At 37.9% G+C, this 13930-nt stretch overlaps 2 protein-coding genes and 1 pseudogene across 3 annotated transcripts in view; 1 reads left to right on the top strand and 2 right to left on the bottom strand.

Moving 5' to 3' along the window:
• LOC123820762 (N-acetyllactosaminide beta-1,6-N-acetylglucosaminyl-transferase) overlaps positions 1-13930 on the bottom strand; it is a 108738-nt gene that overhangs the window by 20642 nt on the left and 74166 nt on the right. The gene's annotated exons all lie outside the window — the stretch shown is intronic.
• The window catches only part of LOC123820763 (N-acetyllactosaminide beta-1,6-N-acetylglucosaminyl-transferase-like), a 67266-nt gene that overhangs the window by 13406 nt on the left and 39930 nt on the right, over positions 1-13930 (bottom strand). The window lies entirely within an intron of this gene.
• Positions 198-1862, top strand: LOC123820711 (annotated as a pseudogene).

Here is a 13930-nt window from a genome sequence, read left to right as displayed (position 1 = left end):
CAGAAAGAGTTTCCCTCACCTGGTGCAGCTTGAGAGTCAGAGTGGACCAACCCTGGCGGACAAGAGCCAGTGGTGAGGCTGTCAGGAAGGGGTTAGGGGATCCCGAGGGGCGGAGCATCCTTCTCCTCTGCCCCTTCCCCTTCGCCCTGTCCCTGCACTGCGTGACCCCAGCCACCTCAGGAGCCCTCTGCAGTCAGACACTATCATCCTGCCATACTATGGAACCATGTTCATCAGGTGAAATTTTCCAAGCCCTTAATCATGCTGAGCAAACACTTAAAAATAACAAGAGAAGGAAAACTACTTGAGACATAAACAGTTATGTGGTACAATTCTAATTGCTGGTGATGGCAGAAGAATTTCAGCTCATAGATTGGTGCTCTTCTCTGTCTCAGATTATCTTGCTGCCATGTTTACCAATGATGTCACGGAAGCAAGAGAAGAATAAAACCAGAAGGTGTAGAATCGAATTCACCATGGTCCCTGATTCAGTATGCATATACGGGCCGCTCTGAATTAAAAAAAATAGTGAGTCCCTATTATCTGCAGTTTGCCTTCTTCAGCTTTCACAGGTTTCGGAAGCTTGCTGGAAGTTTTTAATGAAGCAGCTTCACCCACCAACCTGTCTTGGAATCTCTTCTTTTGCTGATGCCCAAGGTTTGCATAAAGTGGCTCACAATTATACTATGGAACATTTCATGGAGTGATTCAAAACCAGGAATTTGTGTTATTACCAGCCAGTGAACTTGCAGGGCTTGGTCAGTGATGACATCAACATTCCCAATGAGGAGAAGTGAATGCACTTTTTACTTGAATCCCTCATGATTTGGAACAGAGATGGAAAGATCTCAGTAGATGTTTGGCTTATAGGCTACCTCTTCTTATGCCACAGGTTCCTGGTAGACATGGAAAATAATGTACTTGTCTGGGATGGTGTAGAATGTCAGAAACTCCTCGTGGAAGTAATGAAGTGTCATTTATTACCAGAGAAACGACCCATGTTACAAAGTCCTTGGACAAAACCTAGGAAGTCAACTGTTGGTACACCATTTGCCATTGGAGGAATGTATTCAACAAAAGGAGCGACAAACATTCACAAGTATGATCTCTACAAATCCATGGACTCCTGTGGCAAATATCAATGGGAGGAGGCTGCAGTGCAGTGTTGCAGTGTTAGATGACACACTGTGTGTTTGGAGGAAGAGATGGACTTAAGGTTTTGAATACTGTAGAATGCTACAAACCCAAAAATAAAAACTTGGGAGTGTGAAGCCTCCCTATGTCCACACATAGGCATGGCCTGGGTGTGGCAGCATTGGAAGATGCTGTGTATGCAGTTGGAAGGCATGATGACTGGAGCTATCTGAATACAGCACAAAGATGCAACCCTCAGGCTTGCCAGTGGAATTTTGTTGCCACTATGTACACCCCTAGGAGCACAGAGGTGTGGCAGTACTAAGTAGAAAGCTTTATGTAATTGGTGGTCATGACAGAAGTGCTTGTTCAAGTGAGTAGAATGTTTTGATCCTCATACTAATAAATGGACACTCTGTGCACAAATGTCAAAAAGGAGAGGTAGAGTAGGAGTAACTACCTGGAACAGATTGCTGTGTGCTATGGAAGGACATCATGCTCCCGCACCCACCTTGACTTCCAGACTCTCAGACAGTAAGGAGAGATATGATCCCAAAACAGGTATAGGACTGCAGTGGCACCTGTGAGCATCAGCTGAGAGGCAGTGGGGATTCGTTTACTCGGAGATAAATTAAATACCATTGGAGGGTATGAAGGACACACTTATCTTAACACAGTGGACTCAGGTTGCACCGCTGTGCCTAGGAAGAGCTGGGGCTTGTGTGTGAATGTAATTATAATTTAGTGCTTTAATTTCTAAAGAAGAAATCCTCTTCTTTTATGAATTTAGTACATTTATCCTATTATCAATGGGTACATTTTTAGTAAATTTGCAATGCCATATTCCTGGGCACAAAGTGTCTGGTCTTAAAGCGAAGATTTTAATACAAGGGAGGATGAATGAGAATTATAAATTTCATTTCTTAGTAAATCAAAACCACAGCTGGTACATTATGAACATATGTTCCTGATATAAAATAGGAGAACAAATACACTGCTCCTAAACAGAGTTCAGTGCTAATTGGGAATTTCATTTCTTTATAATCAAGCACACTTCACTCACATTATCCACATTTCTTTTATTTTAATACAAACACACCATATAAAACTCATAACATTGTCCTTTGTAACTTTCTCATACATGAGTTGCAGTCATTTGATTCATTTGTTTGCTTGTTTATTTAACCACAACTCTTTTAATGACACACTCATGACCATGCTATTTAGTTTTCTCAGAAATAGCTGCACTATATATGCCTTGATTGTGGATTTTATTTCTAAAATTTGGTTAGTCCAGTGAATGAAAAAAAACATTAAAGAATTGAAACAATAATGACCAAATACAAACTTGACATGATCATTAAAATCTATTTAAATATTCATCCTATTGCATCTAGATTCACCAAGAAGTACATATTATGATATTCTCAAATGGGAATTGAAACATGGTATTCTGCATTAAATTTAATGTATGAAAATTTATGTAAAGAAAATGTTATATACCCTATAATGTTCTTTCACCTATTAAGTATTTAATTGGATGAATTTATTTTCTTTTATAAAAGATTTTTAATTTTGCCTCATGATATTGACAAACAGGCTGGATATTCTTATGTCATCCAATCTGCACTTGCCTCCCCTGACCTGCCTCTTATGTTCTGCCACAGTTAGTAACCCTTTGTACTTCTTTGTAGTCAGTTTGGGGATAATGGGCTGAGTGAATGTTTGAAAAATGAATGTAAAGTGTTCATTGCCCAAAGTTTTGTACCTTTGTAAACTTTAATTACATATGTGAATGTTACAAAAAGAAAAGAGAAAACAAGCTCAAACTTCTTAAGAATTATAATTACTAAAGTTTAAATCCTAAAATAGCCTCTCTCTTTTTAAAAAAGGTTTAAAATATACTTCATAATATTTTTGTTTAGAGCTGTTACAGGTTTACAGAAAAAATTGAGGAGGTACAGAGATTTCCCATATAGTCCCTGCCCACTCCCCTTTTCACACCTGTCAGCGGGCAAAGGCTTAGAAAAGGCTGGTATCCAGTGGTGGAGAAGGGAGAGAAAAGTGTGGGTGTCAGACCTGACAGTTCAAGTATAAACAGGTGCAATTTTTAGAATGACAATATGACACTCTGCAACAAAACTTTTATGTATGTGTGTATGATTTGACTCAACAGTTCCAGATATTAGAATTTGTCCCAAAGAAGCTATTTGTAAATTACTATTTAAGAGGCAGTATAGTAGAACAGTTAGGAGGAGAGACTCTGATACTCAATTGCCCGGTTCAAGTGCCTGCAATTACTAACAGCGAGACTACTGACAGATAATCTAATCTCTCTGTTATGCAGTTTCCCTGTCTGTAAATGAGGATAACAACAGTACCTCATGGAGTTGCAAAATGCACAATGTACTTAAAACACTCTGCATGGTGCTTGGGTACATAGCAAGTGCTTTAAAAGTATCAGTTATCATTAAATATCATATCATTATCAGTTTTATTCATAAAACAATGAACTATTATTACTGGTGAGATGTTATAAATGCCCATAATTTGAGGCTTTGCTAAATAAATCACAGCACATTCAAATAATGGCATGCTACAGAGCTATTATAAATTATGGTGAAGAATTCTTCATGACATTGAAAAACCATGGCATGCTGTTACATAAAGAGAGCCAATCATAAAAGCAGTAAAAACACATAAAAATATATGCTTTTAGATGAAAACAGAGAGGGAAAGAAATATACTAAAATATCTGAGTATTGAGTTTACTAGTGATTTTTCATTTTAGCCTTTGTCATTTTCTATATTTTCCTTATTTTTTAAATGTTGCTTCTGTGACCATTGTAGGCAGGTAGCTATTTTAGAAATGGCTTAACTACTGTTAAATTTCTTTTCTAGTGAAAGCTAAATGTGCATTCCCAAAATTAACTAGAAAAAAAAATTTTTAAGTCCCAGTAACTATCTGGCTTTATCAAATGTCTTTGCTAAAAGAAGAATATAGTTTTATATGTTGCAAAAAAATGCTCATGAATTCATCCCACTGTCATATGCACACCTTCATTCAATATGACTGCAGCTTTCCCATCAAGAGGTAAAGAAAGTTTCTCTACTCCTTGAGTCTGGCTTTGGCTATGTGACTTCCTTTGGCCTATGGGACATAATAGAGCTTGTCCTTCACGGAGTCTGCCAAGAGAAGCAGCCCTGGAGGGTTCACTAGGAAATGTGTGTGTGTGGTGGGGGGGGCATTTGGGGAGAAGCCTGGGTCTGGCAACTGATGCCATCAAGCCCACCCACCCCTAGTGGAGCTGGTGGTCTTGGTTAGAAGAACTCATAGAATCAGAAGTCACTAAGTTTTGCAAATTCTTTTCCTCCCAGCAAAACCTTAATTGATTTTTTTTTCTGATGCAAATTGTAGGGAATATACAAAGGCCAAGTCAATGAGATAATCAATTCCATTCTTCAGTTTTTATCTTCAGCTCAAGCCTTCATCTGTATCAGTGTTCCCCACTCAGGCTACATGTCAGAAACACCTGTGGAATTTATTACCAATAACTGTGGCTCATCATCTTCCAGATATTCTGAATTTAGTGGGTCAGTGGTGAGGCCCAGGAATTGATATTTTTAAAAATGCCCTACATGAGTAGCTCAGTTGGTTCCAGCATCAAGGTTGCGGGTTCCATCCCCCATCAGGACACATACAAGATTATTGCAATGAACGCACAAATATGTGGCACAACAAAAATCATTGTCTCTCTCTGTCTCTCTCTCTCAAATCACTTAAAAAATAAATGAAGCTCTGGATAATGGTAATGTGTAGCCAAGGTTGAGAACTCCTGTTCTTCACAGAATATTCTATTGAACATCCCTTCATAGGGATAATGCTTTCAAGCTTCTAAAAGAAGTACTGTACCTCAGTAAGGGCAGATTTTATTTTTCAGTGAATAAAGCAACATTATTTCTAAGCTTTGGAGATTTTATTTTATTTTTTAAAGATTTTGTTTATTTATTTTTAGAGAGAGGGGAAAGAGAAAGAGGGAGAGAAACATTGATACGTGGTTGCCTCTCACATGCCAACTGGGGACCAGGGCCTCAACCCAGGCATGTGCCCTGACTGGGAATCAAACTGGCAACTCTTTGGTTCACAGGCCAGCACTCAATCCACTGAGCTATACCAGCCAGGGCATAAGCTTTGGAGATTTTAAAAGTACAAAAAGTTAAAGAAGAAACTAGTTATTTTTCAATTCTCCCATATTACCTAGTGTTAAGCATCTTAGCACATTTACCTTGTGAATCTTTAGTCTTTTCCTCTTAAAAATATTATTCTATAATTTGTGAAAAATTGAACAATGTTATTAGAATGGATTAAAATAACACATAAAAGTACAAAGAACAAAATGAAAGCTTAAAAAAGCTAAAACACTACAAAATCTCATAAGTAACAATCATTAAGAAAACATAATTTCACAAAGCATCTTTTTGTACAAATAAATACTTCTATGTTACCATTAGACCACAACATAGCTATTAACTAGTTGAACTAACCTGTATTATTTTTTAATCTTTTTTTTAAAGATTTCATTTATTTATTTTTAGAGAGGGAACGGAGGGAGAAAGAGAGAGAGAGAAACATCAATGCCTGGCCACTGGGGGCTGTGGCCTGCAACCCAGGCATGAGTCCTGACTGGGAATCAAACCCGCGATACTCCGGTTTGCAGCCCACGCCCAATCCACTGAGCTATGCCAGCCAGGGCTTAATTTAATCTTTATTATATTTTTCCCATTAACATTTAGTCTTTTTATATCTCCCTCCCCCCAGCCATTACCACCCTGTTGCCCATGTTCATGAGTCCTTTTCCTTTTTGTTCAATCCGTCCACCCCCTAACCTCCCCACCCCCCAACACACTGGCTGTCATCTGTTCTCCATCTATGAGTCTGTCTCTGTTTTGCTTGTTAGTTCACTTTGTTCATTAGATTCCACATAGTGGTGAAATCATATGGTATTTGTCTGTCTCTAACTGGCTTATTTCACTGAGCATAATGTTCTCCAGGTCCATCCATACTGACTAACCTATATTAAATGCAGATTGCAATAACCTTTCGCAGGTGGCCTTTACCATTTACATACAATTGATATATATAGGCTGGGTTTTCCTAAATTAAGAGTTTGGACAATGATTATGAACATGTTTACCACTTTGATGGGCTTATCAATTCAAAAATCTATTTCCTTATGATTTAAGTTTTATTAGATCACAGAAACTTGGGAGATTCTGTTACTTGCAGCACATGAACAGCAAGTAGTAAGTTTTCTCTGCGATCTACTTGTCCAGATGTGTTTTTTCAGGCTGAATTAGGTATTTACATTTCAAATAGCATTTCCTAGATTTGATGTGACTGTTTCAAATAAAAGTACTTGTAGTATTGATTTGCCTTCTCACTCAAGTACATGTGAAGGTCATGCTGGGTCATTCCTTATTGGCACCCACAGAACATAGTACACCCTGTACTGCTTCGTCTGTTGTCTGGGGAAAGGTCCTTAATGAGTCCATTATACAAATTTTCATCTTGCTCTGCACACAGTGCCTTCTTCATCTTCGAAATAAGGCTCCAGGCTACACCCAGTTGAATATGAATCAAGAATTCACTTGCAAGTTGTAAAACATTCTGTCCAATTCCATATAAAAACAACCAAATAAAAATCATGTTTTCTTAGAACTCATCTAATTTTAACCCCTATTTCCAACCCAAAACAGGCCCAAAGGAGTTGAAGGTCAGTGGTAAATTCTGTTTGTTGCTGCATGTACTGGGGTATATATAGATTGCTAATTCTAGGAACTAAGGGATCATTTATAGCAAGTCCAATCTTTTATACAGAACAGCAGACACAGCTCTTCAGCAAATATGATAAACTCTAAATAAACTTTAAAAAGAGAAGAGACATGGGAGAAAAAGCCTTGTACTGTGCATGAAACATGTGCATATCTCTCTCCGCCATCCGTCCACCCCTAACCTCATGGCGTTTACAGTGTTTTTTAGAAATATAGGAAGCCACAGGGTAGGCCTAGCATTTCTTCCTGAAATATCTATTTAGCCTGAACATTTAGAGGAAAAGCACTGGGCTATAATTAGAAGTTACCTCACGAAAGCCATGAACAAATCAAAAAGACAACCTACTGAATGAAAGAAAGTAATTGCCAATAATATATCTGATAAGGGGTTAATATCCAAAATATATAAGGAACTCAGACAAAACACACACACACACACACACACACACACACACACACACACACACACACACAATCCAATTTAAAAAATGGGCAGAGGACCTGAATAGACATTTCTCCAAAGAGGTCATACAGATGGCCATAGACACATGAAAAGATGCTCAATATTCTTAATCAGGGAAATGCAAATTAAAAACACAAAGAGATATCACCTCACACCTGTCAGAATGGTCATCATCAGTAAATCAACAAGTGTTGGCTAGGATGTGGAGAAAAGGGAGCCCTTACGTACTACTGGTGGGAATGCAGACTGGTACAGCCACTGTGGAAAACAATATGGAGGTCCCTTAAAAAAATAAAAATACAACTACTATATGACTCAGCAATTCTACTTCTGGGTATTTTTCAAAAGAATACAAAAACACCAATTTGAAAAGATATATGCAGCCTTATGTTCAATGCAGCATTATGTAAACAACTTAAGTGTCCATGAACAGACAATCAGATAAAGAAGGTGTGGTATATGTATACTCACTGGAATATTACTTGGCCATAAAAAATGAAACACTGCCATTTGTGACAATATATATGTGCCTAGAGGGTACTATGCTAAGTGACATAAGTCAGAGAAAGACAAGTACCATATGATTTCATTTATATGTGGAATGTAAAAAACAAAATAAAGCAGAAACAAACTCTTAGATACAAAGAAGAAATTGATGATTGCCAGATGGGAGGGAGGTTGCCGGGGCTGGGTGAAAAACATGAAGGGATTAGGAAGTGCAAACTGGCAGTTGCAGAATAGTCATGGGGATGTAATCAATAGGGAATACAACCACAGATACTATAGTAACTATGTGTGGTGGCAGGTGGGTGCTAGACTTATCCTGGCAATCATTTCAAAAGTTACATAAATGTCTAATCACTATGCTGTGCACCTGAAACTAATATGGTATTGTATATCAACTGTAATTGAAAAATACAAAATGTTTTTAAGTTACGTAACTACACAAAAAGAGGCAAAACTAATTTATGGGGTGGGATGGTTGTCATTTTGGGAGTAACTGAACGGGCACACAGGGGGTTCCTGCAGTACCCGTGGTAACATGGTTTCTTGTGCTGGTTACTCAGGTAAGGATCAGTCTGAAAATTCAGTGATCCCTTCAGTTCTGATACATGCAGTTTTCTGGATGTATGTTATATTTTAACAAAAAATTTAAGAAAGTTATAGAGTGCACAGGACTGTGATATTTAGATAAATTTATAAAGTAACAGATGAGACTTCAAAAAATGTTGGCCTCTTCAGTTCCTTGTCCTGGCTCCCTGTCCCTTTGCTCATGTTAGGAATCACAGTGTCACTTTTGAGGAACCAGTTTTCTGGCTTTGCGGTCTTGACTTTTAAGTGCTTGAATACTGGTGTTTTCATTTGTGCAATAGTTATTTCAATATTTCATAAACTCTGCATTATGGGCATCTTTTGTTCCAGAACCAATGAGTAACATATTGAGTTTATAGAAAAAGAAAAAGCCTTGAGCCATCTACAAATGTAGATAGATCCTCTTCTGATAAGAAACCCTATTGAGGTATTGTGGCATGCTCACCGTGATGCTCTCACACAATATGATTGATTGAAAGGACTCACTCATTATGGGAAATTTTGTGAGTCTGTCATGTGTGTTCTAGAATAAAAGCGGAACACAGTTTTGGTTATTCTTATTCTTATAGTTAAGTTCATGGTGTTCCTACTATTTATTCTAAATCATGGATATTGTCAAATTCAAGGTAACAAAAGCATACCATATCAAGGTTAATCATGATATGATTATATGCTATATTGACTTTGAGTTTATTACCCCAAATGAATATTGCTAAAGCTGACCCTACTTTTTTAAAAATAACAAGGGGTCCAGCTGATTTATTAATTATAGAGAATAATACATAAATAACATGGGAAAAGAAAAGTGAACTGCCCTAGTCTGGTAGCTCAGTTGGTTAGAGCATTGTCCTGATACACCAAGGTTGTGGGTTTTATCCCTGGTCAAGGCACATAAAAGAATGAACCAATGAATGCATAAATATGTGGAACAACAAATTGATGTTTTTCTCTCTCTCTCTCTCTTTCTCTCTATCTCTCTTCCTCTCCATCTCTAAAAAAATCAATAAAATAAAGAAAAGAAAAGTGAGCCAAATGTAACCAATACTCCACAGATATGAAAGCTGCCAGGGGATCTATATGAAACTATTATAGACACCTTGGGAAACACAAATGCATTCATTAAAAGGAAAGCAGAATAGGAAGCTCCTTTTTCAAGCCCCAAAGGCTACATATTCTATGAATTCATGTTATGACATTCTAGAAAAGGCAAAATCAGAAGAATGAGAACAGGTCAGGGTTTTCCAAGGGTTTGGACTGGGCTTAGCATGAGAAGATTTTTGGAGGAGATAGAGTTGATCTTGATTGTGGTGGTGGATGCATGACTCTGCATTGTCAAAACACAGGGGACTGGATACAAAGAGAATAAATTCTACTCCAAATAAATTTAAAAATAAAGTAGAAAGCTGCTTCAAATTTAACAACAGTGTGCAACAGAATGGATCACCTTCATGAAAAATGGATAAATTTTAACTCTATTTTGTTGTATACTTATAGAATTTTCATTTGAGAAATACTAATATTCACTATCTTTTAACATATGAATTCTGAACACCTTTTATAGGAGCCTATCATTAAAACCCATTTTTCAGTGTTAGGCAACATATAGACCAAAATGCTGTTGTTGCCCTTTTGCTCCAACATCTAGGGCATTTCAGAGAGAAATTATGAGAAACACTAAATACACAAAGATGGCTGTACTATGACTTAGAAGTCCCGTCTTTGTGACCCAGTTCATCTACAAAATCATGCAACTTGGTGTGTTTTGTTTAATATTAAATGATGAGAATAGCCCTTCCAAGTCCAGTATGAATTGCCCATTCCACTTCACAAAATCATTTTGTTATTCTTCAGGTAGCTATTCTAAGTTTCTAATCCTTCCAGTAACTTCCATGTAAAACACACACACACACACACACAGACCAAAAACCATTACCATATTCAGTGGACATCTTCTGTATGTATGGAGTGGTACCACAGGCTTTAGAATTATGGTTCTAGAGTTTCTAGTCATAGCATCGTTATAGAGTTATTACATCATTCACTTCTCACAACATGTGCTCCCTATCACCACCACAAGAGATTACCAATCCTTGACTGAGGAAACTAAGTTTGAAGAGTTGAAGGAACTACCCATGATCACAACCCAGAAGAAGCTATGATCTGAGCCCCCCACCCTTTGAAGGAGGGGGACCCACATTCTTTTTTTATTTATCATTTTACTTATTTTTGTTTTTTATTGTTCTATTACAGTTGTCCCAATTTTCCCCCATTTGCTCTCCCCTGCCCCTCCTACCTGCACTCCTACAGTCAATCACCACCATGTTGTCCATGTCCATGGGTCATTTATACTTACTCTTTAACTAAGCCCTTCCCCTTCTTTCCTCCCTTGTCTGCCTCCCTCCTCCCCTCTGGGGACCCATGCTCTTCATTCTAAAACAACTCTTCATTCCAAAACAACTCTTCATTCCATGTGGACTCTGGGGAACTCTGAAGATAAATGAAGCCATTTCTATTTCACCGGGCACACCCCTCACTGTGCATGTCCCTACTGAGCCACAATGAATGGAAGCTGAGAGGGAGACGAGCAAGATGCCCCTTACTGAGACACCTTGTTTCAACATGGTTCAGGTACCTCCTCATTCTAGTAGAAACAACACTGCATTTTTTTTAAAACTGGGGCAGAGAAAGGAGATTCAGGTTATTCAGAAAATGCAGGTATTCTCAAGAGTCAAGCTCTCAATACTGATGTAAGATTGTTGTTGGCCATCTGTGTTTCCTACTATTTAAGTACATGAGTTCATGCACATGGGACAGTCTATCCCACTAACCAGTGTCATATGCTCAGTTACTCTGCTCCTTTCATTTCCCCAAGCAGGGTGAGCCCTAGTAGTACTGTAAGTTGAGGATAAAATCAAGCTGATTTTGTCTGAGTTCTAGGAAAATCTTTCAGACCCTTTGGAGTAATCTCAGAGGCCTCTGCATCTTGGGAGATTGAATTTTCCCAGCCCCTGTTGTCCCTTAATGAGGGCAAGCAGGAGGAATAAAAACAACTAACAGTTATGGTATATACTAAGCACCTGATATATATTAATATGCATAATTGGCTTACAATTGTAGGAACTATTACCATCTCCATTTTATAAATGCAGAAACTGAAATTCAGAGAGATTACATAGTTTTCTTCAAATCATATATACTAGAAATCTGCAAAGTTGGCTTTGAAGCCAAGTGGTCTGACTCCAGTGGGCCCTCTTCCCTCCCCCACAGTAGATACGCTACGTGAGCCCTGATCCATCTAGCTCAGCACTTATGGGCACACCCAGAAAATACTCTACAGAAGCTAGGGCAAATGTGCTATATTCAAACAAGCAGGCAAATGGGGATAGTGTGCAAATTCTCAGTACCCAACTTACTCATTTGGCCAGAATTTCAGAGCACAAAAATCACCTCCATATAGTGCTGAGGGTGACAGCCTGAGTTTTAAATCATGGCAGCAGAGACAGCAGGCATCCAGACATAGACATAGTAATCATGACAGAGAAAGAAATTCATTATCCAGAAACTATAGTTCCATTAATCCTACTGGTCACAGTGAAATAAATATAAATAGGAAAGTCATGACATTAATATACCATAGAAAGGGAGAGGAGATGGCGAGGTAATAGAATTAACAATGGCTGAGCTGGGAAGTATACATTCATTAACTTACAACACTCAAAATAATCTCAGGAAGTTAATATTCTCTCCACTTTATAGATGAGTAGACTGAAGCCCACGCAGAACTGCTCAAGGTCACACAGCAGGTAGATGAAACCGAAATCTGTCTGTCTCTAAAATTTTTGCTCCTTCCATTGTATGCTCCAGAGTTAAAGCAAAATAAAGCAGGAACCTCTTGATCACCTCACCCAATTACCTCATTTTCAAGGGAAGGGAACTGAGGCCCAGAGAGATTTAAGTGACATGCCCAAGGTGAAACACCTAGTTAAAAACAGGGGCTAGAACCTAGAAAATAATTTTGCATTGAGCACATCTAGGTCAATGACCCCTTTTCTAGGATCAAGTGACTGGAGTTTGAAGCACATATAAAAAGGAAAATAAAACATTCACACATGCCTCATAATATTTACTGCCTATTTGCTCAATATTCTACTGTTCTGAGCTGTGTGCCATGAAGCATCTAAAATATCCAAATCCATAAACTACTGTTCCAATCCATGAGAGCCTTTTGGGATAATCTGAAACTCACATCATTAGAGCCACCCAGAGATCCTTCTGGCCCTTCCACAAATGTCTTTGAAAAGAAATATTAGCAAGTCATAGTCACTGCTATAACACACATTATTCTCCAGATATATATTTTTGGTGGGGAGGGGGTGAAGTTGAACCAAAACTGCCTAGAATACAATTCTTACTTTTTAATAAATTCTTAAAAACCTTCCAAACTTTCTGTTGTGTTCTAAAACCAAATTAACTGGAGCTCAGCTTGGTTAAGCAGTTTGTCCAGAGTTAGATGAGCTGTTAAGTGACAAGGCTGGGATGCTCGCTTCCACATTCTTCCATATGCCCCGAAAGATCAGAAAAATCTCATGCAAAGCTACAGAGCTTGATGCCCAGGCATTCTCAGATTAAATTACATATGTGAAAAATTAACAAGATAATTGAACCCAGCAAGGAAGGCTCTATGAGAACATGTAGTAATGGAAAATACATTAAGATTTGGCTGAAGGCAAAATTTCTTCATCTCAATTACAAAGTCAAACTCAGAGGGGACTCATAAAACAGTAAGACTGCCAATTGGTCCTTTTTTTTTTAAAATAGAGGAAGCAGAATATTCAGTAGCAAGAAGAGATTTTAATAAGTACCTCTAAACACTGCACATGGAACAGTATATCCCACTAATCAATTTACTGCTCTTAGTAGCATACACCTCCCATTCTCCATACAGGAAGGAGGGAGGCAAAGAGAAGGGAGATCCTATGAAGCAGATTTCTGACTTGTGCTTATAATGCCTAAAGAGCAAGTGCTTGTCCATTAAAAAAAAAAGCTTTGTCCATTAAAAAGAAAAAGAGGAACAAGAAGTCTCACTCTGGTTGATGTAATATATCCTAAAGTTGAAGCTGAGTGAAGGGACCTTCACTTTTCAGGAAGTTATTATCACACGATATACGAAGCCTTAGTCTGGAATTTTGTATTTTTATACTTCCTTTGAAAAAAGGAAGTAATTTCTGAAAATTAGAGTTAGCTAAATGATTTGTTATAAATTTTAAATTTTCTTGCTTTGAGTTCGTTTAGTATGTTGATGGTTGTTGAAGCTGACTAATGGGCACAAGAGATTACTGTACTATTCTCAGTGCTGTTGTATATTTGTGAATTTCATAATACAGTTTAAAAATTGCCTCTGTGGGGACT

This window comes from Phyllostomus hastatus, unplaced genomic scaffold (genome assembly GCF_019186645.2).
Source record: "Phyllostomus hastatus isolate PE091 unplaced genomic scaffold, TTU_PhHast_1.1 phas_contig_37, whole genome shotgun sequence".
NCBI classification, from domain to species: domain Eukaryota; kingdom Metazoa; phylum Chordata; class Mammalia; order Chiroptera; family Phyllostomidae; genus Phyllostomus; species Phyllostomus hastatus.
This window is presented reverse-complemented; position numbering and strand designations above follow the sequence as displayed.